Source organism: Lithobates pipiens, unplaced genomic scaffold, assembly GCF_037356315.1.
Source record: "Lithobates pipiens isolate NorthernLeopardFrog02 unplaced genomic scaffold, aLitPip1_a1.2 Scaffold_16, whole genome shotgun sequence".
NCBI classification, from domain to species: domain Eukaryota; kingdom Metazoa; phylum Chordata; class Amphibia; order Anura; family Ranidae; genus Lithobates; species Lithobates pipiens.
Window position 1 is genome coordinate 319,855,075 of NW_027507748.1, and position 25,814 is coordinate 319,880,888.

Consider the following 25,814-nt stretch of genomic DNA (forward strand, 5'->3'; position numbering starts at 1 on the left):
CAAACTATTAAAACATGATTTTTTTTTTTGCATTTTTTTTGTTTGTTTAGCAAAAAATAAAACTCCGAGCTGTAACTAAATACCACCAAAAGAAAGCTCTATTTGTGGGAAAAAAATGATAAAAATTTCATTTGGGTACAGTGTTGTATGCCCGCGCAATTGTCATTCAAAGTGCATCAGCGCTGAAAGCTGAAAATTGGTCTGGGACTGAGGGGGGTTTAAGTGCCCAGTAAGCAAGTGGTTAAAGAGGTTGTAAAGTCTTAGGCCGCGTACACACGCGCGGACTGTTGGCCCAACCTTGTCCGCTGAACAGTGTTTGGGCGGACAGTCCGCTCGTGTGTGGGGCTTCAGCGGACAGTTTCAGCGGACAGTTGGCCGAACAAGGTCTTACGGAAATTCCGAAAAACTGTCCGCTGAAACAAGGTTTCAGCGGACTGTTCGCTCGTGTGTAGGCTTGTTCGGCCAACTAAGTCTCGCGCATGCTCAGAAAGGATTTCCACGTCGGAAGGTTGCATTGCAGTGTATAGGACGTCGTATTTTTCGTCCCGTCGTACGTGCCGTTCACGTCATCGCGCACGGTTTCAGCAAACTGTTCGTCCGTCGTGTGTGGCCATGTCCGTCCATGCTAAGTTTGAGCGGACTGTTCGCTCAAACTGTTGGACGGACAAAGTTGGGCCAACAGTCCGCGCGTGTGTACGCGGCCTTAAGGTTTTTCACCTTAATGCATTTGTAGCAGATGACATTTTGGACAAAGTGTCATTCATGTGTAAATTTCGTTTTTGCCTCAGAGCAGTAGTGGGGTTCTGAGGGTTAATTATGTAGGTTAACTTTGACATCAGTTTGGCTGGGCTGTGTTAGATTTCTGCCTGGTCATGTGTACGGTGAGGTGCACATGACAGGCCAGAACCAGGCCTGGTTGGATGTTTTGGGTATCAACTTCCTCTGAGCCAATCAGTGGGTGTGCCGGGCCCCGCTGAGGAGTCTGGGGAGGGGTACTTAAGATGTTGAGGTCACGTGTTACGGGTGGTTTGTTTGTGAGGCCCCAGCGGTCTGTTCCTGTTTTCCTGGACCGGGGGAAGCCCCGCATGGGGTCCCGGTCACGGAGAGTTCGACGCTCCGCAACATGCTTCTGTTGGTTACCCCCAATAGACCCGCCTGGACTGGGGTAGTCGTCTGTTCCCGAGTCTCGGAACCGGCTGGTCCGAGGTGCAGTAACTGAGGGAGGATTCAAGGTGTCCGGGTGTGCTCTCGGCTTGAAGAGGTGCCACAGCTTGTGCAAGTGACCGGGGGAGGACTCTTCGGAGGAGGGCCAACAAGCTGGCATCCTGAGAAGTGCCTGGTTACTGAGTTGGGAAGGACATTGACGAATCCACACTTTTCCCAGTACTATCAAGGAGACAGAGGACGTTCCAGGTACTGAGGAAAAAGGTTCCTGTTCACTTTCAATTACAACTTGTTCAAGCTCAGAGATTTTACAATTTCTGAAATCAAAGTGCTGACTGTCATAATCTCTGGCTAGAGGTCTGTTCAGCCTTGAAGCACCCAGCTGCGAGTGGCTACTCTCTGGGTAGTATTAGAGACTTTGTTATGTCTGCAGTTCAAGGTGCCTGAGTTCTTCACCCTTGCCCTCTGTTCCTATACGAGACTGTGTTGTTGGATGTTACCCCTGCAAAATAAAAACTTTCAAAAGGACTTTATTGGTGTCAGCATCCACAGTTGTTGGTTATCAACCCTGGGAACCCGTAGACGTGAAAGTACAAGCCAAGCGGAAGTAACCGGTAAGCCCAAAAGGTTAAGGCCGCCCTGCAAAGGGTTATGGCCGCTACACATTATATATGCAATAAGGTGAAAAACAGGAACAGTAAGAGATATATATTCAGTTTAGAAGATAAACACCTAACCATCTTTTCTCCACAGTTTTAGCATAGGTTGACCCCTATTGTGGTCTGTTCCAATGTACATAGATAGTAAAAAATAAGGAAATAAGGAACTGGCAGGTGTAGAGTCGTACAGTTATTCATGAGTTCATAAAAGGAGGAAGTACACAAATTCCACATACCTCATGTTTTTCCACACCCACCTACAGTCAAGCCAATATTATAGGTAGTGCATGTGGCACACACATGTACACAGATAATGAGAAATAAGGAAATAAAGAATAGCAGGTGTAGAGTCATACGGTTATTCATGAGTTTAAAAAAGGAGGAAGTGCCAAAAATCTATATACCTCATGTTTTTCCACAGCCATCTACAGTCAAGCCAATATTATAGGAAGTGGATATGGCACACAAGCATAGCATGGACTAATGTATGTATACAGTGCCTTGAAAAAGTATTCATATCCCTTGATATTTTTTAACATTTTGTCATGTTATAACCAGAAACGTAAATGTATTTCATTGGGATTTTATGTGATAGACCAACACAAAGTGGCACATAATTGTGAAGTGGAAGGAAAATAATAAATGGTTTTCAAAATTTTTACACATTTTTGAAAAGTGTTGCATGCATTTATATTCAGCCCCCGAGTCAATACTTTGTAGAACCACCTTTTGGTGGAATTACAACTGCAAGTCTTTTTGGGGATGTCTCTACCAGCTTTGCACATCTAGAGAGTGACATTTTTGCCCATTCTTCTTTTGCAAAATAGCTCAAACTCTGTCAGGTTAGATGGAGAGCATCTGTGAACAGCAATTTTCAAGTCTTGCCACAGATTCTCAATTGGATTTATGTCTGGACTTTGACTGGGTCATTCTAACACATGAATATGCTTTGATCTAAACCATTCCATTGTAGCTCTGGCTGTATGTTTAGGATCATTGTCCTGCTGGAAGGGTAACCTCCGCCCCAGTCTCAAGTCTTTTGCAGACTAACAGTATTTCTTCTAATGCTGCGGACACATGATCAGACTATTCAGCAGACTTAGTCTGGCACACAAACCGCCGTAAAGTCTGCCGGACTGTCCAAATGAGCAGACCTGCCCACACACGGGACTTTTCCGGTGGACTAGGTCCGCCGGACTATCCGTCGTATGGTCCGCCGGACTATCCGCCGTATAGTCCACCAGACTATCCGCCGTATAGTCCGCCGGACTATCTGCCTTAGTTGAAATGAACGGACTTGCCCACACACGGAGGAAAGTCCGTTAATTTTGAACACGGCTCCAGGTAGCCGGGACTAGCGAAGGAAGTCAATGTCGCCACCTTTGGCGGCGAGATTGACACGTCGCTAGCCCTGTCACCTGGTATGGACTTAAAGGGGAAGCCCTATGCCGAAAAAACAGAGTGGGGGCCCCCCCAGGTCCATATTAGACCCTTATCCGAGCACGCAACCCGGCCGGTCAGGAAAGGGGTGGGGACGAGCGAGCGCCCCCCCCCCCCTCCTGAGCCATACCAGGCCACGTGCCCTCAACATGGGGGGGTGATTTGGGGAAGGGGAGGCCGCGCACCCTCCCCACCCCAAAGCACCTTGTCCCCATGTTGATGAGGACAAGGGCCTCTTCCTGACAGCCCTGGCCGTTGGTTGTCGAGGTCTTCTCGCCGGACTCCTCCGCTATCTTCTGCTCTTTTACTAGCTCTTTTACTAGCAGAGGAGCCTGGCTTTTTTCTTCGCTGCTGCCCGGGGGTCTTGTCCCCCTCTTCGGTTCTTCTTGCCGGGCCTCCGCTCCTTCTTCCAGCTCTTTTACTGGCGGTGGCCCGGTCTTCTGTCACCGCTGTCTCCACTGCCTTCTGTTCTTTTCTTCTTGAGATGTTGACTCGTCGCCGATAAAAGAGGGCAAGCAGGCTCTGTGTCTAGAGACAACAGTGCTGGTCGTGGACGCAGTGCATCGTCATCAGCATGTGGCCATGGGACACGCTTGTCCTTATTTTCTGCAGCTGGACGTGTTGAGCCGCATCATGCCGAAGACTTGGTAGAGTGGATGACCAAGCCTTCTTCATCCTCCTCATCCTTTCTCACCCAGGCTCAGGGTACTAGCAAAGCAGCTGCCAACGCATTGTCTTCCCTCGTCTCAATGTCATCATCAGTGACTCCTTCTCTAGACCCACCACGTCCTCCTGAGGAGTCTCCTGAACTCTTTGAGCACAGTGTTGGGTACATGCTCCAGGAGGATGCCCAGTGTTTTGTAGGCTCTGATGATGATACTCAGCTAGAGCAAGGCAGTAGTGTTAGCACAGAGAGAGGGGATGCCCAAGAAGGACAGCAATCTGGCAGTCATGTTCCACAAGCTGCAGCATACTGCCAGGTTTGCTCCAACGATGAAGAGGGAGGGGATGATGAGGGCACTGACTCCACGTGGGTGCCTGGTAGGAGAGAGGAGGAGGAGGCACACCTCCAACGAGGCAGGGTGCCCTCCGGGGGCCAGCTTGGGGGCAGCACACCGACTGAATCACACCGCAGAGCTCCGCCTGTGCAGGGCGCTGCCTCTGTGCGTTATTATAAAAGTTCTTTGGTGTGGGCCTTTTTGAGACGAGTGCATCAGATCGCACCGCTGCTATTTGCAACATATGTCTCAAGCGTATCTCGCGTGGCCAAAACATCAGCCGCTTGGGCACCACATGCTTGACCAGACATATGTTGACCTGCCATGCAGCTCATTGGCAAGCGTACCTCAAAGACCCACACCAAAGAACAAAGCGGACCTCTCCTTGCTCCTCATAAGCTAGGATCTCCAACCCCACTAGACCTTCAGTCCTCTCTGAAACCTGCTCTGAGAGGAATGAAGGTGTAGAATTAGGTGTGTCACAGCCAAGTGCTTCCGGGCACTCTGCTAGCAGTACACCCACGTCTGATTATAGCAGGCAAATTTCCCTGCCCCAAGCTGCTGGACCGTCGAAAGAAGTTCACTCCCAGCCATCCACATACCCAGCGGTTGAATGCTAGCTTGGCTAAATTGCTAGCACTTCAACTGCTGCCTTTTCAGTTGTTAGACTCGGCCCCCTTCCGTGAGTTTGTACAATGTGTGGCTCCTCAGTGGCAGGTCCCCAAACGCCACTTTTTCTCACGGAAGGCGATTCCGACTCTCTACCGGCATGTGGAAGGCAATGTCCTTGCCTCGCTGGACAGGGCGGTCAGCGGTAAGGTGCATATTACTGCTGACTCATGGTCCAGCAGGCATGGAGAGGGATGTTACCTGTCTTTCACGGCCCATTGGGTCACTCTTCTGGCAGCTGGGAAGGATGCAGGACAAGGTGCAGTAGTGTTGGAGGTTGTTCCGCCACCACGCCTCCAAAATGCTACTACTGGTTGTGACACACCTCTCTCCTCCGCCCCCTTCTCTTCTTCTTCCTCCATGGCCTCTTCCAGTGCTCTGTCCTCAGAACAAACGGTGCTCCGTAGGTGTTCAAGGGGCTACGCAAGTACGCAGGCAAAACGATGCCATGTCGTGTTTGCGCTGGTTTGTTTGGGGGACAGGAGCCACACTGGGGCAGATATTTTGTCAGCTCTGCAGGGGCAGGCCGAGAGGTGGTTGATGCCACGCCAGCTTAAGCCAGGATTGGTGGTTTTCGACAATGGCACCAACCTCCTCTCTGCCCTCCGACAGGGACAACTGACCCATGTGCCCTGTGTGGCTCACGTCCTTAACCTGGTGGTGCAGCGGTTCTTGGGCAGGTACCCGGGCTTACAGGATGTCCTGAAGCAGGCCAGGAAAGTCTGTGTGCATTTCCGCTGATCATTTAATGCCTGTGCTCGGCTGGCTGAGCTCCAAAAGGAGTTGACCTTGCCCAAGAACCGCCTTATATGTGACATGCCCACCAGGTGGAACTCAACGTTGGCCATGCTGCAGCGGCTGCACATGCAGCAGAGGGCCATCAATGAGTACCTGTGCGACTACAGCACCAGGACAGGGTCAGGGGAGCTTGGTTTTTTCTCACCACACCAGTGGGGCATGATCAGGGATGCATGCACTGTCCTGTCACCGTTTGAGGAGGCCACAAGGATGGTGAGCAGTGACAGTGCATGCATCAGTGACACTGTACCTCTTGTCCACCTGTTGGAGCATACGCTGCATGGAATAATGGACATGGCACTTGAGGCAGAACAGAGGCAGCAAGAGGACACCAGAGGGTGCCATACTAAGTACAGTATATAAGGTAATGGCAAAAATTCTCAGTCTGCAGTTATCTGTATGTATTTTTGGATGGGAAAGCATTCTCCACATGCATTATAGAGCTGCGGACCTAGACTTTCTTACAGTACATGTACTGATTCCTCCACATTCATATGTGTTGTCTACTGTGTGAATGTTTGCAATTATCCTATATACTGCCCTAAACCCCATACACATGATCAGAAAATCGTATGAAAAATACCGCTTTCGAACCGATCGTAAGATAATCAGATCGTTAGTACAGAGCTTTCGAGAGACGATCATGGTAGTTCGTCTGAAATCATTTGGACATGAACGAAAAAAAAAATTCGTATGATACCAGATCGCACAATTTTTGTTTTAATCAGTACAGCTGTTGTTTGAAAATGTAATACGAATGCACTACAACACATGACATAACTTACGAATTTTTATTCTTCCGTATGAGAATTTTCGTGACATTAGTAAACTCATCAGATTCGAACTGCAATTATCATGCAAAAAAAAAAAAATGCACGATCATTCGTCCGATAATCCTATTGGGTGTACCGGGCATTAGTCTGGCACCCTCTGGTGTCCTTTTGGCCTCATAAGTACATCCAGCTGAGACAGCCTTATGTATACCATGTTCCTGGACTGGTTTGTTGAGATCCACACCACTATATGCCTTATTTTGATGATCAGCAAGTTTTTACCGTTTACATGTGAATTGCCAATCTATTTTCCTTATAATAATTATGTGCTATTTACTACACTCAGATCACGCCCTCTATCCACGTTTAAATGATGCTAGATATCGCCCCAAATATTCACTTTGGACTGTATCTTACATAATGACTGAATGTTCTCTTATTCAAAAAATGCCCTTCAAAAATAATGCGGTACAATATTAAAGCGCAATTCAAGCATCTCTGTCCTCCATTTAGGAATTCATATGTATACAGTATATGACCTTTATGATGCTTTTGGGCACTGCAGGCTTACTCAGCTAAATTCTAAATCCAACAGTCAAACAAAAATATGTAAGTTGGTTAATTGTGTTTCAGAGCATTGATCCTTTACTCAGTAACGATTGTAGTTTGTTGAGTTCAGTGTATACCCTAAAAAGGAGGAAGTATTAATAAGAATTGTGTGTTGAGGAAGGGAGAAGTGGGGAGGGCAGGAAATATATATAAAAATATATTTTTAAATTCCATGTAGCTATGTGTCAACCACCAATAAGGGCTGTAATTCTACTTTCTTCACACAATGCAAAATGAAAAAAGGATCTGTTTTTCGTCCATATTAACTGGTTCCCGACCAGCGCACTCCGATGTACGTTGGCAGAATGGCACAGGCAGACAAATGGGCGTACCTGTACGTCCCTTTAAATGTGCTGCCCTGCCATCACGAGAGCGCCGCCGGCGGCGTGCTCGTCGGGACCCCCGTGAGTCCGGTCGTGGGTCCCGCGGACTCGATCGCCGCGGGCATTCCCGCGATCGTCTCATGGGGCGGCTGAACGTAGAGATGTCATTGTAAACAGCATCTCCCCGTTCTGCCTAGCAACTAGTGATGCTGATCTCTGCTCCATGTGATTGGAGCAGAGATCAGTATTCGCTAAATGAAAGCCCAGCCCCCAACAGTTAGTTAAACACCCCTAGGAACACTTAACCCCTACACTGCCACCCACTGGTTAACCCCTTCACTGCCAGTGTCATTTACACAGGAATCACTGCATTTATATAGCAGTGATTGTTGTATAAATGACAATTAGGGATGAGCCGAACACCCCCCGGTTCGGTTCGCACTAGAACTTGCGAACGACCCCCGCGTTCGTTACGAACGTTAGAACCCCATTGAAGTCTATGGGACTCGAACGTTCGAAATGGAAAGTGCTAATTTTAACGGCTAATATGCAAGATAGTGTCCTAAAAAGGGTTTGGGGACCTGCCTCCTGCCTCAGGGGACATGGGTCACTGCAAAAAAAAGTTTTAAAAACTGCCGTTTTGGCGGGAGCACTGATTTTAATGACGATTAAAGTGAAAAAAAAAGGTGAAATATTCCTTTAAATATGGTGCCTGGGGGGTGTCTGTAGTATGCCTGTGAAGTGCCACGTGTTTCCCGTGTTTAGAACAGTCCCTGCACAAAATGACATTAAACGGAAATAACACCATTTAAAACTGCTTGCGGTTTTAATGTTATATCTGGTTCCTGCAATATGGTTGAAAATCATTCAGAAAAATGGCATGGGTAGCCCTCCCTGCCCATTACCAGCCTATTTGGGTCTTGTACGCATATTAAGGGGAACCCCGTACCCATATTAAAAAAAGGAAATGCGTGTGGCCCCCAGGCCCTATATACTCAGAACAGCAGTATACAGGCGGTGCAAACAAGACAGGGACTGTGTAGGTTTGTTGTGTTAAGTTGAATCTGTTTGTAATTTTCAACCGGTACATTTTTAAAGTGTAGCTCCAGTCAAAAAAACTATTTTTAAGCTTTTTGGAAAACATAGGGAAGGGTTATCACCCCTGTATAATTTGTTTTGTTGTCCATCTTTTTTCATCTCACTTGCTGCTGTCTCCTTGCGTTTGCAAGTAGGAGATGTTTGTAAGTTGGATGTTTGAAAGTAGGGGCCTGCCCTATATTATAGCGGTATGTACTGGGTACAGAGCACGCAGACAGCACGCACTATCTCCTAACACTACTGACTGCAAGCTCTATTATTAACCACTTGACCACTGGGCACTTAAACACCCTTAATAACCAGACCAATTTTCAGCTTTCGGTGCCCTCACATTTTGAATGACAATTACTCAGTCATGCAACACTGGACCTATAGGAAATGTTTGTCCTTTTTTTCACACAAATAGAGCTTTCTTTTGGTGGTATTTAATCACCTCTCAGTTTTTTATTTTTTGTGCTATAAAGGAAAAAAGACCGAAAATTCTGCGAAAAAATGAATTTTTCTTCGTTTCTGTTATAAAATTTAGCAGATTAGTAATTTTTTCTTCATAAATTTTGGCCAAAATTCATACTACTACATATCTTTGGTAAAAATAAGTACAAATTGGTGGATATTATTTGGTCTTTGTGAAAGTTATAGAGTCCACAAGCTATGGTGCCAATATCTGAAAATTGATCACACCTGAAGTACTGACGGCCTATTTCCTTTTTTTTTTTTTTCCACAAAATTGTCATATTATCAGGTTATTTCACACACACAGCATATGCATACCACAAATTACACCCCAAAACACATTCTGCTATTACTCCCGAGTACGGCGATACCACATGTGTGAGACTTTTACACAGCGTGGCCACATACAGAGGCCCAACATGCAGGGAGCGCCATCAGGCGTTCTGGAGCACCCAGGCCAATTCTGACATTTCTCTCCTACATGTAAAAATCATCATTTATTTGCTAGAAAATTACAGAGAACCCCAAAACATTATATATATTTTTTTTTTTAGCAAAGACCCTGGAGAATACAATGGTGGTCGTTGCAAATTTTTATCTCACACGGTATTTGCACAGCAATTTTTCAAACGCGTTTTTTTGGGGGAAAAAACAGTTTTGTGCTTAAAAAACAAAAAAAAAAACAGTAAAGTTAGCCCTATGTTTGCATAAAGTGAAAGATGAAGTTATGCTGAGTAAATAGAAATCAAACATGTCACTCTTCAAAATTGCACATGCCCGTGGAAAGGCGCCAAACGTCGCTACTTAAAAAATCCCCATAGGCGACGCTTTAAATTTTTTTTTATTGGTTACATGTTTTGAGTTGCAGAGGAGGTCTAGGACTAGAATTATTGCTCTCGCTCTAACGTTCTCGGCGATACCTCACATGTGTGGTTTGAACACCGTTTTCATATGTGGGCGGGGCTTACGCATGCGTTCGCTTCTGCATGCGAGCACATGGGGACATGGGCGCTTTAAAAAAATTTTTTTTTTTTTTTATTGTTCATTTTACTTTATTTATTTTAGTTTGACATTTTTTTCCCCAAAAATATATTTTTGATCACTTTTATTCCTATTACAAGGAATGTAAACATCCCTTGTAATAGGAATATGGGGTGACAGGTCCTCTTTACAGTGAAATCTGGGGGTCAATATGACCCCACATCTCACCTCTAGGCTGGGAAGCCTGAAATAAAAAATAAAAAAAAGATTCTGGCTTTGATCGTACTGGCGAGTTGGTAGAAGCACCGGAGGGCGGTGAGGGGTGGGGGGCGTCTATGGCTGGGTATTTCAGGGTATCACCGAGTATGGCTGGTATCTCCGAGTATGGCTGGGTATGGCAATTTATGGCAGGGTATTGCAGAGTATTGGCGGGGTACTACAGAGTAATAGCAGGGTACTGCAGAGTATTGGGGGGTACTCCAGAGTAATGGCAGGGTACTGCAGAGTAATGGGGGATACTGCAGAGTAATGGGGGGTACTGCAGAGTAATGGCAGGGTACTGCAGAGTAATGGCAGGGTACTGCACTGCAGAGTAATGGCGGGGTACTGCAGAGTAATGGCGGGTACTGCAGAGTATTGGGGGGTACTGCAGAGTATTGGGGGGTACTGCAGAGTAATGGGGGGTACTGCAGAGTAATGGCAGGGTACTGCAGAGTAATGGGGGGTACTGCAGAGTAATGGCAGGGTACTGCACTGCAGAGTAATGGCGGGGTACTGCAGAGTAATGGCGGGGTACTGCAGAGTAATGGCAGGGTACTGCAGAGTATGCACTGGTATTGCAGAGTATTGGCAGGGAATTGAGGGGTTAAATTCGGTGAGCAGCGATGTGGGCACTGCAGATGCAGCCCACATCGCTGCTGACACCGATCTCTTTCCCCTCCGCTGTACCGATCGGTACAGAGAGGGGAGGGAGGAACCGGCGTCATAACATGACGCCGGTTTGCTTACAAGTGATCACTCCGTCATTTGACGGAGCGATCAAGTGGTAAACGGCCGCAACGAGCGGCTGTTTACCGTGATCCGTGATGCGCCGAGTCCTGTGGACCCGGCGGTCACGTGTGCTCTCGAGTGCGCGCCCCAGGGGGCGCGCGAGAGCAGAATTCTGGGAGGCCGTTAATTAACGGCCTCTCAGAGTTAAACAACCGCCCTGAAGCCGTTAATCGGCAATGGGCAGTTGTTAAGTGGTTAAAGCTAGATCACTAGCTATATAGGTGAGGTGAATATAGTGGTGTATACTGTGGTCAGGGCACAGACAAAAACCACTACACAGCAGCAAGATAGGAAATCAGCCAAAAATGATCGGTGTGTACTGTGTTGAAGGTACACAGAACACCCACTGCTTCAGATGCTAACACACTACACGAGGCCGCCTCAAAGGCGGCCTTATATAGTGTGGGGCGTGCACTACACAGCCTGAGCTATGATTGGCCACAGGCAGGATGCCTGTGGCCAATCATGGCTCTCCTCGCTGCTGGCGCTACGATTGGCCAAACATGCAGGGTCACAGTGCATGCTTGGCCAATCATGAGCCAGCAATGCACTGCGCCACCGCAGTGCATTGTGGTCCGCGCGCGCCACTCGAATTTTGACGCGAACGGCCGAACAGCCAATGTTCGAGTCGAACGTACGTTCGACTCGAACACGAAGCTCATCCCTAATGACAATGGTCCCAAAAATGTGTCAAAAATGTCCGATGTGTCCGCCATAATGTCGCAGTCACAATAAAAATCGCTGATCGCCGTCATTACTAGTAAAAAAAAAATTATTAATAAAAATGCCATAAAACTATCCCCTATTTTGTAAACGCTATAACTTTTGCGCAAACCAATCAATAATCGCTTATTGCGATTTTTTTTACCAAAAATATGTAGAAGAATACGTATCGGCCTAAACTGAGGGAAAAAATGTTTTTTTAAAATATATTTTTGGGGGATATTTATTATAACAAAAAGTAAAAAATAATGCGTTTTTTTCTAAATTGTCGCTCTATTTTTGTTTATAGCGCAAAACATAAAAACCGCAGGGGTGATCAAATACCACCAAAAGAAATCTCTATTTGTGGGAAAAAAAGGACATCAATTTTGTTTGGGAGCCACATCGCATGACCGTGCAATTGTCAGTTAAAGCGACGCACTGCTGAATCTCAAAAAGTGGTCTGGTCTTTGGCCAGCAAAATGGCCCGGGGCTGAAGTGGTTAAACAGTAGTTTTTTGGGGGGGGTTTTTGCAGAAAATTAATTCATTTACAATACAGGCATGTTTACTGTTTCTCCTACCAATGGATTTGTTGCACTGTAAGGTAATCTTGTGATTTACACACATTCTTACACTGCACAGACAGATGGTTGACACACGTGGTTCCTGGTTACGCCATTTATTTTTTGACTCAGCAGTTCAGCTCTCATTGTCACTTCTCTGTCTCTCACCTGATATTTGGACAGTAGATCAGCATGTTTACTAAGGATGAGCTCAGGAGGGTTTGGAACCCTCCTGAGCTACAGTATATTGTCAGAAATTTGTCACTGTGCACCACCAGGGGCCCAGGCATTCCCCACACCACAGCTGCATGTATACAAGGGGCGTGAAGGCCTCTTGGGCCCCCCTCCCTAGGGAAAGAGAGCCTTGACTGATGGGGGCATGGCTAGGTGCATGCCAAGGGGAATGATTGGTTTGAAACATGTGGGATGGGCCTGAGCTCAGGAAACATGTGCCACAGGGAATTCTGGGTCTTTCGGAAGAGTCGGTTGGAAGAGCTGCCCACCCTCCCGCCCTTTTTTTCCTATGTTATGGTATGCCACAGCTTGCTGTGGTTTTCTTGACCTTGCCAGCAGTTAAAGTTGCTGTAATGGGCTATGCCCTTGATGGAAAATTGGAATTAGGCTGTCTCTCTAGTACTCATGGTAAGGACAGGCCCCACTTCCCTCTTTTGGTTGAGTGCTCACAGTACGACTATGACTGGCACTGGTTAAATATGTTCACATGTTATGTGTTGACATTTAATAAAGCTGTGGCCTTGCTTTTTCCAACCTAATGGTTGTAAGTGTCTTATTCAATGGGGTAAAGGGTGAGGGTGTTGGGGGATTTGATCCCATTGTGTTACATTAATTGGAATCTAGGCCCATTGCGCCTCAGCAGTCATGTATATGTGCGCCTGTGGGGCGAGGTCTAGTAGCTGACAAAGAACCTTGTAGGGCTACAACATTTTACATCAAAAGTGACATCTCTCTACTGGGATTGCCTATTTTCTTGATTAACTGGACCTGTTTCAGAGCATTTTAATTGTGTAAATATACTTGTGCAATGACTGTATGATGGCGAGTGAAAGGCATAACTTACAAGTTCACAGGTAAACGTCACTTCTTTGGCCTTGCCATCTATGGGCACAGGCCTACTGTAAATCTGGGCCTGCCTAGAAGGCAAGAAAACTGAACCAAAAGCCGTTATACTAAACCAGGTGTAAGAGAGTGATCCTACTGACTATCAAGAGAGATGGGTTTCATAGGAACAACTGGTCAAGATTGCAAGTCAGGTAAAACAGTAATTACACACAGTCATGAGAACAAGTACACCTCCTGGGAATTGTTGAATTTTATAAACATATTTGAACAGGCAGACATTAGATCTTTTAATGGTGACTTAATGCCCAGCTGTAGGAGAGACAGATACCAGAGCCTCCTTAGCCAAAATGTTATAATTGCAATTATCGATACTGGAAGTTCCTCTGACAGCCTAAGAATTCTACCCTTCCACTGCTGTCTAGGCAAAGTACAACTCTTGTTCCTCTTATAAAAGGAGTGAATGACAGAAGGGCTTTGAACACTGCTCTGAGTTCAAGAGTGTTCAATACTATGCCTTGTAAGCTAAACATCCCAAGACCTTGAGCAGCTTGCTCTTTGAAATGCATCCCCCAACCTTTCTGGGTGGGGTCTGATGTGATAATGTTCCATCTGAAAACAATTGGTGTATCCAAAAATGCCCCCAAGAACCTTATTCTTTCTTCCAATTAGCTATCAGGATTTTGTAAATCGTGTAACAGAGCTTCCCGATGAATCTCAATTGCTGGCTAGAAGAATGCTGTTCAAGTAGTGGTGTATTTTCACCCCCGCCCGTGCTATTGCAGACAGTAGCAGTAGGAGCTTTATGAATGTTCTGGGGGAGGTGGACAGACTGAAGGGGAGGCATGGAAATTGGTAGTGGCACTGGAATGCAGGATGGATTGGGACAAGTAGGCATCTGATAAACCTACAGAGAGCATCCAATATCCCAGATTTATCAATAATATAATTGATAGGAGGTCTTCCATCTTGCACAACTCCAACTTTCTGTGCTTGTTTTTGGATTTTTTTTTCCTACCAGTGAACTGGATCCTCATCTAGTCTGGGCACTTGGAACTTCCACGGTCGCTCCTTTTTTGTTTTATTAGACTACCAACTGGACCAGAATTTTTTGCTTTTACATAAAATCTGGTAGCCTGGCTGGCTGGAAGTGACATCCCTTAAACTTCCACCAATGACACTCTGATATACAGTGAGGGAAAAGGTATTTGGTCCCCTGCTGATTTTGTACATTTGCCCACTGACAAAGAAATGATCAGTCTATAGTTTTACTGGTAGGTTTATTTTAACAGTGAGAGGCAGAATAGCAACATAAATATCCAGAAAAATACATTTAAAAAAAGTTAGAAATTGACTTGCATTTTAATGAGTGAAATAAGTATTTGATCCCCTATCAATCATCAAGATTTCTGTCTCCCCGGTGTCTTCTATACAGGTAACGAGCTGAGATTGGGACCACTTGCTAAAAGGAGTGCTCCTAATCTCAGCTTGTTACCTGTATAAAAGACACCTGTCCACAGAAACAATCAGATTCCAATCTCTCCACCATGGCCAAGACTTAGGCCCCTTTCACACGGAGGCTGTTTTCAGGCACTACAGCACTAAAAATAGTGCCTGTATAGCACCTGAAAAAAAACAGCCCCTTTCACTCCGGAGCGGTGAAGGAGCGGTGAATACTAAACCGCTCCTACCCACTGAAATCAATGGGGCAGCGCGGCTATACCCCTGGCAAAGCACCGATGTAGCGGCGCTTTGCGGGTGGTTTCAACCCTTTTTTGCCTGCTAACGGGGGTTAAAACCACACAGCCAATGGCTGAATACCGCCGCTAAAACGACGGTAAAGCGGCGCAAAAAATGGCGCCGCTTTAACGACGACTCCGCTCCCACCCCAGTGTGAAAGGGGCCTAAAGAGCTGTCCAAAGATGTCAGGGACAAGATTGTAGACCTACACAAAGTTGGAATGAGCTACAAGACCATCGCCAAGCAGCTCTGGTGAGAGGGTTACAACAGTTGGTGCTATTATTCGCAAATGGAAGAAACATAAAATAACTGTCAATCTCCTTTGGTCTGGGGCTCCATGCAAGATCTCACCTCACGGAGTTTCAATGATTATGAGAACAGTGAGGAATCAGCCCAAAACTATACGGGAGAATCTTGTCAATGATCTCAAGGCAGCTGGGACCATAGTCACCAAGAAAACAATTGATAACACACTACGCCGCAAAGGACTGAAATTCCGAAGCACCCGCAAGGTCCCCCTGCTCAAGAAAGCACATGTACAGGCCCGTCTGAAGTTTGCTAATGAATATCTGAATGATTCAGAGGAGAACTGGGTGAAAGTGTTGTGTTCAGATGAGACCAAAATCAAGCTCTTTGGCATCAACTCAGCTCACCGTGTTTGGAGGAGGAGGAGGAATGCTGCCCATGACTCCAAGAACACCATCCCCACCTTCAAACAGAGGTGGAAACATTATGCTTTGGAGGTGTTTTTCTGCTAAGGGGACAGGACAACTCACTGCATCAAAGGGACGATGGACGAGATCATGTACCGTCAAATCTTGGGTGAGAACCTCCTTCCCTCGGCCAGGGCATTAAAAATGGATGAGTATTCCTGCATGACGACCAAAAACACGGCCAAGGCTACAAAGGAGTGGCTCAAGAAGAAGCACATTAAGGTCCTGGAGTGGCCTAGCCAGTCTGCAGACCTTAATTCCATAGAAAATATATGGACTGAGCTGAAGGTTCAAATTACCAAACCTCAGCCTCAAGACCTTAATGACTTGGAGAGGATCTACAATGAGGAGTTGGACAAAATCCCTCCTGAGATGTGTGCAAACCTAATGGCCAATTAGAAAAACATCTGACCTGTGATTGCCAACAAGGTTTTTGTCACCAAGGACTAAGTCATGTTTTGCAAAAGGGTCAAATATTTTTTTTTACTCATTAAAATGCAAATTGATTCATAACTTTTTTGAAATGTGTTTTTCTGAATTTTGTTGTTGTTCTGTCTCTCCCTGTTAAAATAAACTTACCATTGAAATTATCATTTCTTTGTCAGTGGGCAACCGTACAAAACAGCAAGGGATCAGATACTTTTTTCCTCACTGTTGCTGATATGGCCCACTGATCCTGAATATTTTTCATCCATGTGTGTGTGCAGAGCTTCATCTGGCTCCCACAGGCACCCCCTGGATGAGGGCACCCTTAAAAGGACTTCTTGCTGTTCTCCCAAGTCAGGTGCCTTAGCCCATTTTTAAGGCTTCAGTAATGAAGACTGGGTACTTCTCTAGTTCCTTTTGTAATCATTTCCCAGTCCCCTCCTCATATCTACCTGGGAGGTGCTGCCTATATGCTGGACCTTTCTGATTTCCTGTTTTTTTTGTCAGATGATATGCACCCTGACCTGCAAGTGGTCACTCTTGAGATGGCTGTATCCAGTCTCCTCCCAAATAGATTGGAGTCATCGTCTGGTATCTTGCACTAGTTTGATTTTAAGGTGGGATCCAGCGACCATGGCTTTCGACATAATGCCCTCCTTGGCATGACTGCAGGCAACATCACTCTTGAAGAACTTCAAATGATATCTACTGATGCCTCCGCTACAGAGTCTCCTGCCAATTTCAGCTCTTACAAAACTGTTACCACCTTGTCTCTCTCCATTTCCTCCAGAAAGGCTTCTTTCATTTTCACCGTCTAACTCAATATTGCTCTACCACTGCAAATGTTATTGCTGGTCTGCAGGCACTTGCAGATGCTACAGTACATAAGAGCACTTCATATCTAATTTTTGGACTAGAGCGTCCTTGAATGGAAGTGTCTTGTCATTTGCATTAACAATGCATCCACCATCAGAGGCAACAGCAGCAGACTGACCTGGTCCTCTTTCAGGGGATACAGTTTTGACAAATTTTTGTTTATACAGACCTTTTTTTTCTGGCCCCTGCCATTCTTCCTGGATTGACTCCTTCAGTCCTTCAATAAAGGGAAATTAGTATTTTCTAACCTTGTGGAGAGTTTCTTTCACTTCACCCCAGGAAGATTTGCCTCCTTCACTGCCCTTGCAAAAGGCTCTTTTAAGCAAAAGTCAAAGCCTGTGGCCCCTTTAAGGTCTCTTTACCCTGACAAGCTCTCCAATTCGGACACTGCCTGCTGGCTCTGGTTGGCAATTCAACTGCAGACTGAGAAATAGAGACTTCATGCATCGCCTCCTTGGCCGATTCTTTAATCAGTTGCTGCTTCCTCCAAGTGGACTAGCTTGTCAGGCAATGACTTCCCACCACAAATACAGAAACCATTAGGGCTTGTAACCTGTGATATTTGTACATAGGGAGCAAAATTAATGAGAGGCGAGATGATGACCTTGATCAACGTAGCCTGAATGCCTACACCTAAAATGGCGACTGTTCTGGCCTTTAGAGGGCTCCCTCTACCTTGAGATCCTTGCAGGGCTGTATGCTGCTTGTTTCAGGCAAACTTGACATACTGACTTGTCAGGCAATGACTTTCCACCATTATTAAGGCTGGTAACCTGTGATCTTTGTAGACAGGGAGCAATGATAATGAGAGGTGAGATGATGACCTTCAGCCTGGATATCTGCTCTTAGATGGCAAAAAATAAAGCACTAAAATATAATTTAGCGCTCAAGGCAGTGAATGAATAAACAAATATTGAGATAAAATAAACTAAACCATATGTGAAATGGAAAACAGAAAATAACCCAACATATTAGTCCATTTTGGTGGAAAAAATGCTGAAACAAATTTGTAATAAGCTAACCCACGTGCAAGTACACAACATATTAGTCCATCTTTGTAAGAATCTTCAAATGAAGTGAATGAATATCAACACAAGTGCATAGGTTAAAATGGAGAAACTTGAAAGTGTTTGATCATGGAGGGAAGTAGCCTACAGCACATGGGTCAAACAGGCATGGTGAGGACTCTGCCTCATTGGAGTATGAAGTGGTAAAGTTGGAGGTGGACCTCGAGGATGGATAGTCCCACTTTCAAACAAATGAACTCCAAAGCGTGTGTAAATGTTAAACCATTCCAGCAGCATTAGACATGAAAAACATATGGATCCACATAGTGTAATATCTTAAGGTCTTTTTTTTTTAAAAAAAAAGAGGTGTTCACACTTACAGATTTGTGGATAAAAACATGCTTGTTCTTTAGATAGGTAAAAAGTGATTGTCACGATCATCCAACGCATTTCGTCCACACAGACATCATCTGGGGTGTGAATATCGTGCAATAGCTAGGTATTTATAGAAAGACTCACCAATGAATGATTTGTCTTCAAATTGGTCACAGGGGACAACTGGGACCATTACTACAGTAGACCAAGATGGCGTCGGCATGTGTTCCATGCCCCACTGACAAGGTCCGCCATTACTGGATAAACAGACCGAAGTGGCATCAGCGTGTGTTCCAAGCCTCACTCATGCGGTCCGTCAACGTTGGATAAAGGGCGGAACTGACGTCATGCGCTCCGCACTTCCCACAAAGGCACAACGTAGAGCGGATGTGAAGCAATGCGCTCCACACCTCACTCACGCAGTTGCCTGTTGACAAGTACGGAAGTGATGTAGAGTGATCTACGTCTCACACTAAATCTCCTATCAATGAATGAAAGGCGTAAACATCACAGATATGCTCAGCAATGCCATTCGAGTCTCATTGGTCTACAGCAAAAGTTTAGGAGGGCAGATGCACATAACATCAACTGCTCACCACACAGTGAACCATAGATGTACAATGTTCAACCCCGTGATCCGCCGCACATCTTCCCCCATGAATTAAACATGGAAACAGATATTGGCAGAATAACTGGGCGAAAGGCTAGGAGGATGATAATCTCTGAATATAAAAATATGTTTAAAATTAAGCAAATAACTAGAGTGTACCAAAAGACATGTATCAATTAATGAGTCATTGGTCTTGGAAGGTAAATATAGAATAGTATAAATGCATAGCAGCATTGGATGTAATAGAATACAGATGAAATGTTCATATATGGTCAAATGGTCATGATAAATTAAATGAATCATGATAAATTAAATTTAAATTAAAAACCTTAAAGCAAAATTGGATAAAGTGAGAGCATAATGGAAGAACATCAAGCAAAAGCATTGATGTCCCACTCTACATTCATACCGCATGGAAAATATGAGTTGATTTCATACAGTGGTGTGAAAAAGTGTTTGCCCCCTTCCTCATTTCCTGTTCCTTTGCATGTTTGTCACACTTAAGTGTTTCGGAACATCAAACCAATTTAAACAATAGTCAAGGACAACACAAGTAAACACAAAATGCAATTTGTAAATGAAGGTGTTTATTATTAAAGGTGAAAAAAAATCCAAACCATCATGGCCCTGTGTGAAAAAGTGATTGCCCCCTAAACCTAATAACTGGTTGGGCCACCCTTAGCAGCAACAACTGCAACCAAGCGTTTGCGATAACGTGCAATGAGGCTTTTACAGCGTCCTGGAGGAATTTTGGCCCACTCATCTTTGCAGAATTGTCCTAATTCAGTTACATTAGAGGGTTTTCGAGCATGAACGGCCTTTTTAAGGTCATACCACAACATCTCAATAGGATTCAGGTCAGGACTTTGGCTAGGCCACTCCAAAGTCTTCATTTTGTTTTTCTTCAGCCATTCGGTGGTGGACTTGCTGGTGTGTTTAGGATCATTGTCCTGCTGCAGAACCCAAGTTCGTTTCAGCTTGAGTACACGAACAGATGGTCGGACATTCTCCTTCAGGATCTCTTGGTAGACAGCAGAATTCATAGTTCCTTTTATCACGGCAAGTCTTCCAGGTCCTGAAGCAGCAAAACAGCCCCAGACCATCACACTACCACCACCATATTTTACTGTTGGTATAATGTTCTTTTTATGAAATGCAGTGTTCCTTCTACGCCAGATATACTTGGACACACACCTTCCAAAGAGTTCCACTTTTCTCTCATCGGTCCACAGAATGTTGTCCCAAAAGTCTTGGGGATCATCAAGATGTGTTGTGGAGAAATTCAGACGAGCTTTGATGTTCTTTTTGCTCAGCAGTGGTTTTCTCCTTGGAACTCTGCCATGCAGGCCATTTTTGCCCAGTCTTTTCCTGATGGTGGAGGCATGAACGCTGACCTTAACTGAGGCAAGTGAGGCCTGCAGTTCCTTGGACGTTGTTGTGGGGTCTTTTGTGACCTCTTGGATGAGTCGTCGCTGTGCTCTTGGGGTAATTTTGGGCGGCCGGCCACTCCTGGGAAGGTTCACCACTGTTCCATGTCTTCGCCATTTGTGGATAATGGCTCTCACTGTGGTTCGCTGGATTCCCAAAGCTTTGGAAATGGCTTTATAACCCTTTCCAGACTGATAGATCTCAATTACTTTCTTTCTCAATTGTTCCTGAATTTCTTTGGGTCTCGGCATGATGTGTAGCTTTTAAGGATCTTCTGGTGGACCTTACTGTGTCAAGCAGCTCCTATTTAAGTGATGCCTTGATTGTGAACAGGTGTGGCAATAATCAGGCCTGGGTGTGGCTAGAGAAATTGAACTCAGGTGTGGACAACCACAGTTATAGTATGTTTTAACAAGGGGGGCAATCACTTTTTCACACAGGGCCATGATGGTTTGGATTTTTTTTCACCTTTAATAATAAACACCTTCATTTACAAATTGCATTTTGTGTTTACTTGTGTTGTCCTTGACTATTGTTTAAATTGGTTTGATGTTCCGAAACACTTAAGTGTGACAAACATGCAAAGGAACAGGAAATGAGGAAGGGGGCAAACACTTTTTCACACCACTGTATATCCAATAAATTTCAAGTTTGGACACCCCACGTTTAGCTGAACCTCCCCTCCATGGAGAGATAAACTGGTCTATTGCTAGAAACTGAGTACCAGTTGGGTCCTTATGATGAAAACATGCATAGTGTTTAACAACGCTGTGTTTCTTTTTTTCCCAATCTTATATTGGAAATATGTTTGCCAACCCTGATTGAAAACAGTCTGTGGTCCTCCCCACGTAGTGTTTCCCACATGGGCAAGTAATCAGCTAAACAAAGTGGTTAGTGGAACACGTGATAAATGGTTTGATGGGATAAGATCTATGAGTAACATTTTCAATTGTATTATGGAGACTGTCGTTACATTTTTTGCATAGAAAGTAGCTCTTCAGATCATGAAAAAACGTGGGTTGAGAAGGGGGATTAATAATATTAGGAGAAATCTGGATTTGGAGTGATGGAGCCCAACTGTAGATTATATCAGCCTTATCTGGTAACAACGGCCCAATAATATGGTCATTCTTCAGTACCCTCCAGGGTTTACTGAACATGTGTTTAATTTCTCAATGTTGAATGGAGAAGGTTGTGAAGAGTGACATTTAAAATCACTTGATTGCCTATTGATTCTAGACTGGAGATTGTTGTGACACAATTCTCCTCTGTCCAAATTTCTAATATTCCAATATACTCTGTGTATTTCTTGGTCAAGATCACATGACATGATCACATGTTGTGTATTTGCACATGATTTAGCTTATTACAAATTTTTTTCAGTATTTTTTCTACCAAAATGGACTAATGTTTTATTTTCTGTTTTCCATTTCCCATATGGTTTAGTTTATTTTATCTTATTATTTGTTAATTCATTCACTGCCTTGAGCGCTAAACTATAGTTTTATTTTTCGTCATTTCACTTTGTGTCTAGTGGAGTGTTGGCTGCTTACCTACATATAGTTTTTCCCTTGCGCAATTTTTCTCCCATTTTATTGCTCTTAGATGGCGAATTGTCTTGACCTCTCAGGGTCTCCCTCCGTCTTGAGGTCCTTACAGGGTTGTAGAGATTGGTTCTCTTTTTTCCAATATCTACACTACTTACCTAATCCCTTTACATTACAAGCAATGGGTGGTCTGACTGGGCAGCATTCCCTATAGCAGTGATGGCGAACCTTGGTACCCCAGATGTTTTGGAACTACATTTCCCATGATGCTCAACTACACTGCAGAGTGGATGAGCATCATGGGAAATGTAGTTCCAAAACATCTGGGGTGCCAAGGTTCGCCATCACTGCCCTTTAGAAACAGAGCAAAGCAGCAGACTGAAATGAAAAACATGAGACAGTGACCCCATAGCAAGCATTGAGATGGAAATAGGAAAAGCCCAGGTGAATGCCATGAAAAGGGAAAACATACCTGCAAACAATGAGCACATAAGCAGAGAACACCACCATATGTTGCCCAAAAATGCCTTAATACCCATTTAAAAACCCTTGGCAATTCGGGATATCAGAGCCTGAGCATGCTCAGATTGCAGTCTTTGGGCTCCCAGTACCATCTTGGAAAAAGGCAAGTCAGGAAACTGACCACAGAGGCTGTATCAATTCCTGCCATTAATGCTCAGAGTGTACTTGCCCTGCCGCAGCCATCTTGGAAATAGCAAACACCCACAACAGAGACAGGTGCAGGAAAGCACCGAAACAGAGAAAATATGGAAAGACAAGGGAAAATGCTGCCACTTACGCCAAACCTTATTTAAAGCTTTCTTTGACAGGCCTGCACCACCAGAAAGGGGCTCCAACCATATAGTTAATTTAGAGGCTGTATAGGAAGTACGATGGGCTCGGGTGTGTTCAGATCGAACCTGCCAGGTAGCTGGCACTGCACACCGCCAATCATAGGCAGTGTGTATGTGCAGGTGACGCTCCGGAAACTCCTCACTGCCTATGATTGGCGGTGTGCAGCGATGGCTTCCTGGCAGGCTCGATCCGAACACATCATTAATGAGAAGGACTTCCACCCAAGAGAGACTGAACCATGCCTCCCAGACCACCAGAATGGGGCTCCAATCATATAGATCATTTAGAGGCTATACAGGAAGGTCTTACACCTAGGAGATGCTGAACCGGGCTGGAGCGACAAGCAATAAGGGTTACCTAGTACTGATCAGGCGAGGACAAAAAAAAAAAAGGAGAATGCTGTGAACTGGGTCTATCTTTGATTTATAGTTAACCAGTTATATCAGATTGTGGGGGCAGAGCCACAATCCACTGTATGCTGCGTCAGGAAAAATGTTTGCCTCAAGTGGCTTTGCTATTACTAAGGTTTAAAGCTCCTATAAGATTTTTTTATTTTTTTTTAAAGTGAGCAAAGTCCTTTCCTGTATTAAGAGAGGTATGGACTCCAGAGAGAGAGAGAGATATCATTTTGCCCCTGTTCAAATCATTAGCAAGGCCTCATCAGGAATATGCAGTTCAGTTTTGGGCACCAGTTCTCAAGAAGGATATCAGAACTGGAGAAAGTGCAGAGAAGGGCAACCAGACTGATAAGAGGCATGGAGGAGCTCAGCTATGAGGAAAGATTAGAGGAACTGAATTCATTCACTCTTGATAAGAGGAGATTAAGGGGGGATATGATCAACATGTACAAATATATATGGGGTCCATATAGTGAACTTGGTGTCGAGTTATTCACTTTACAGTCAACAAAGAGGACAAGGGGGCACTCTTTACGTCTAGAGGAAAAGAGATTTCATCTCCAAATACGGAAAGGTTTCTTCACAGTAAAGCCCCATACACACTATCAGATTATCTGATGAGTTTTTCCTTCAGATTTACCAAAACCATGTAGTAGAAGGGCCTGCCTGATTGCATACACATTGAAACTCCTAAGGTTTGTCCTCATATTATATGGTTTTGGTAAATCTGAAGGAAAAACTCAGCAGATAATCTGATAGTGTGTATGGGGCTTAAGAGCTGTGAAAATGTGGAATAGACTCCCTCCAGAGGTGGTTCTGGGCAGCTCAGTGGATTGCTTTAAGAAGAGCCTGGATTATTTCCCAAGTGTACATAATACAACAACTGGGTACTAACATTTATAGGTAAAGTTGATCCAGGGAAAATCTGATTACCTCTCAGGGGATTAGGAAGGATTTTTTTCCCCTGCTTTAGCAAATTGGATCATGCTCTGCTGGTGTTTTTTGCCTTCCTCTGGATCAACTATGGGTATAGAATTGGGTATATGAGATTGTATGATATATTTTTTTTTTTTTTTTTGTGGTTGAACTGGATGGACTTGTGTCTTTTTTCAACCTGACTAACTATGTAACTATGTGACTTCAATGTCCCATTGGGGAGATTTCACTTAGTTGCCCCTCTGATTCTCTAATCCTGTTCCAGTGACAACTAAAAGTGTAGGATTTTTTTTTCTCCGTACTTTTGGTCCTGGTTTAAGTAATTGCCAGGACAAATAGATGTGATAAAAACCTGAACTTAAAGTGTTTCTAAACCTTAAAAAGTGTAATATATTTCAGCTTTCTAGGCCTTAGGTGTGGTGGCTGGATTAGTTATAATTTTCAGGCTAAGAACATTTTCAGAAAGTACAGAAAATGCCTGATCTTTCCAGAAGTGAAGTGTCCTTTTTACTTCCTTTGAGCTTAAAATAAAGCACAAACATCTTTTTTGCTATTCTGATTAATCCATCATGTAAGAGAAACTGTAAGCCTGTGTGACAATCATAGCTCCCTCTATAGAAACAGTAGAGAAATTTGTGTAGACAAGTATCAACAAATTTACACAAACATCAGCTAAAAATAAATGGAAAAAAATAATTTAAAAAGAAAACGAATGCAGCCACCACAGGTAAGGACTGGTAAGCTGTAACACATTACAGGTACCGGTACATTTTTGTTTTTGGATTTAAATATGCTTTATCTGACACCACTCTATTATTTGTGGGAGGCGCAATCCCCTAAAGATATATATATATACACATCTATTATTTTTTTGTTTTGTTTTTTTGAAAGTGTGTAGCAATAACTCAATTTCCCAGATAAATTATGAAATGAGTTATGAACAGCACATGATGACCTTACAGAGTTTCTTCACTCCTGTAGCTGCTGACTTAATTAAAGAACACTTATCTGTTCAGGGATGAAGTGCCATCCTCACCCAGGCTAATTCTTCATTAGTGTCTGGCTGTAACTCCTTGCATCTTCTCAGTCCGCTTCCTATTGGGCATGCGCAAGCATTAGCTTTATGAATGGTCTTGCAGCCTTCTGGGACCTGAGACACGTCCCCCAAAGAAATAACATGCAAAATGTGTTTCCCCTTTTGGGTGAAGTCTCGCTTTAAGCCATACTACTGTACCCAGAACAACCAAACACAAATATCTTCCTCAAACAGAAGTGGCATTAGCTGTCATATGATTGATGATGTGCAAATATTGATCAGAAATATTTTTGGGGAACTGACACATGATTTACGCAATTTTCCTGAAAGTGTAAATTAGTCATGGATAAAGCTCTGTGTAAGCATTTCATAAAAATGATGTGTCCGTATACAGTTATGTGAAAAAGTAAGTACAGCCCATGGAATTCGTTGAGCTTTTAACATATTTGAACAGTCAAACATTAGATCTTTATTCACACATTGCCTACAGATAACGGTGATATACTTAG

The 25,814-nt window shown here is 44.3% G+C and overlaps 1 protein-coding gene across 1 annotated transcript in view; it reads right to left on the reverse strand.

The window, feature by feature from the left end:
* Nucleotides 1–25,413, reverse strand: part of LOC143982728 (cornifelin homolog B-like) — a 45,366-nt gene extending 19,953 nt beyond the window's left edge. Inside the window, exon 1 of the mRNA XM_077481689.1 lies at nt 25,306–25,413. The gene's annotated coding sequence lies outside the window, so the exon portion shown is untranslated. The remainder of the gene's footprint in view (nt 1–25,305) is intronic.
* Nucleotides 25,414–25,814: the final 401 nt, after the last annotated feature.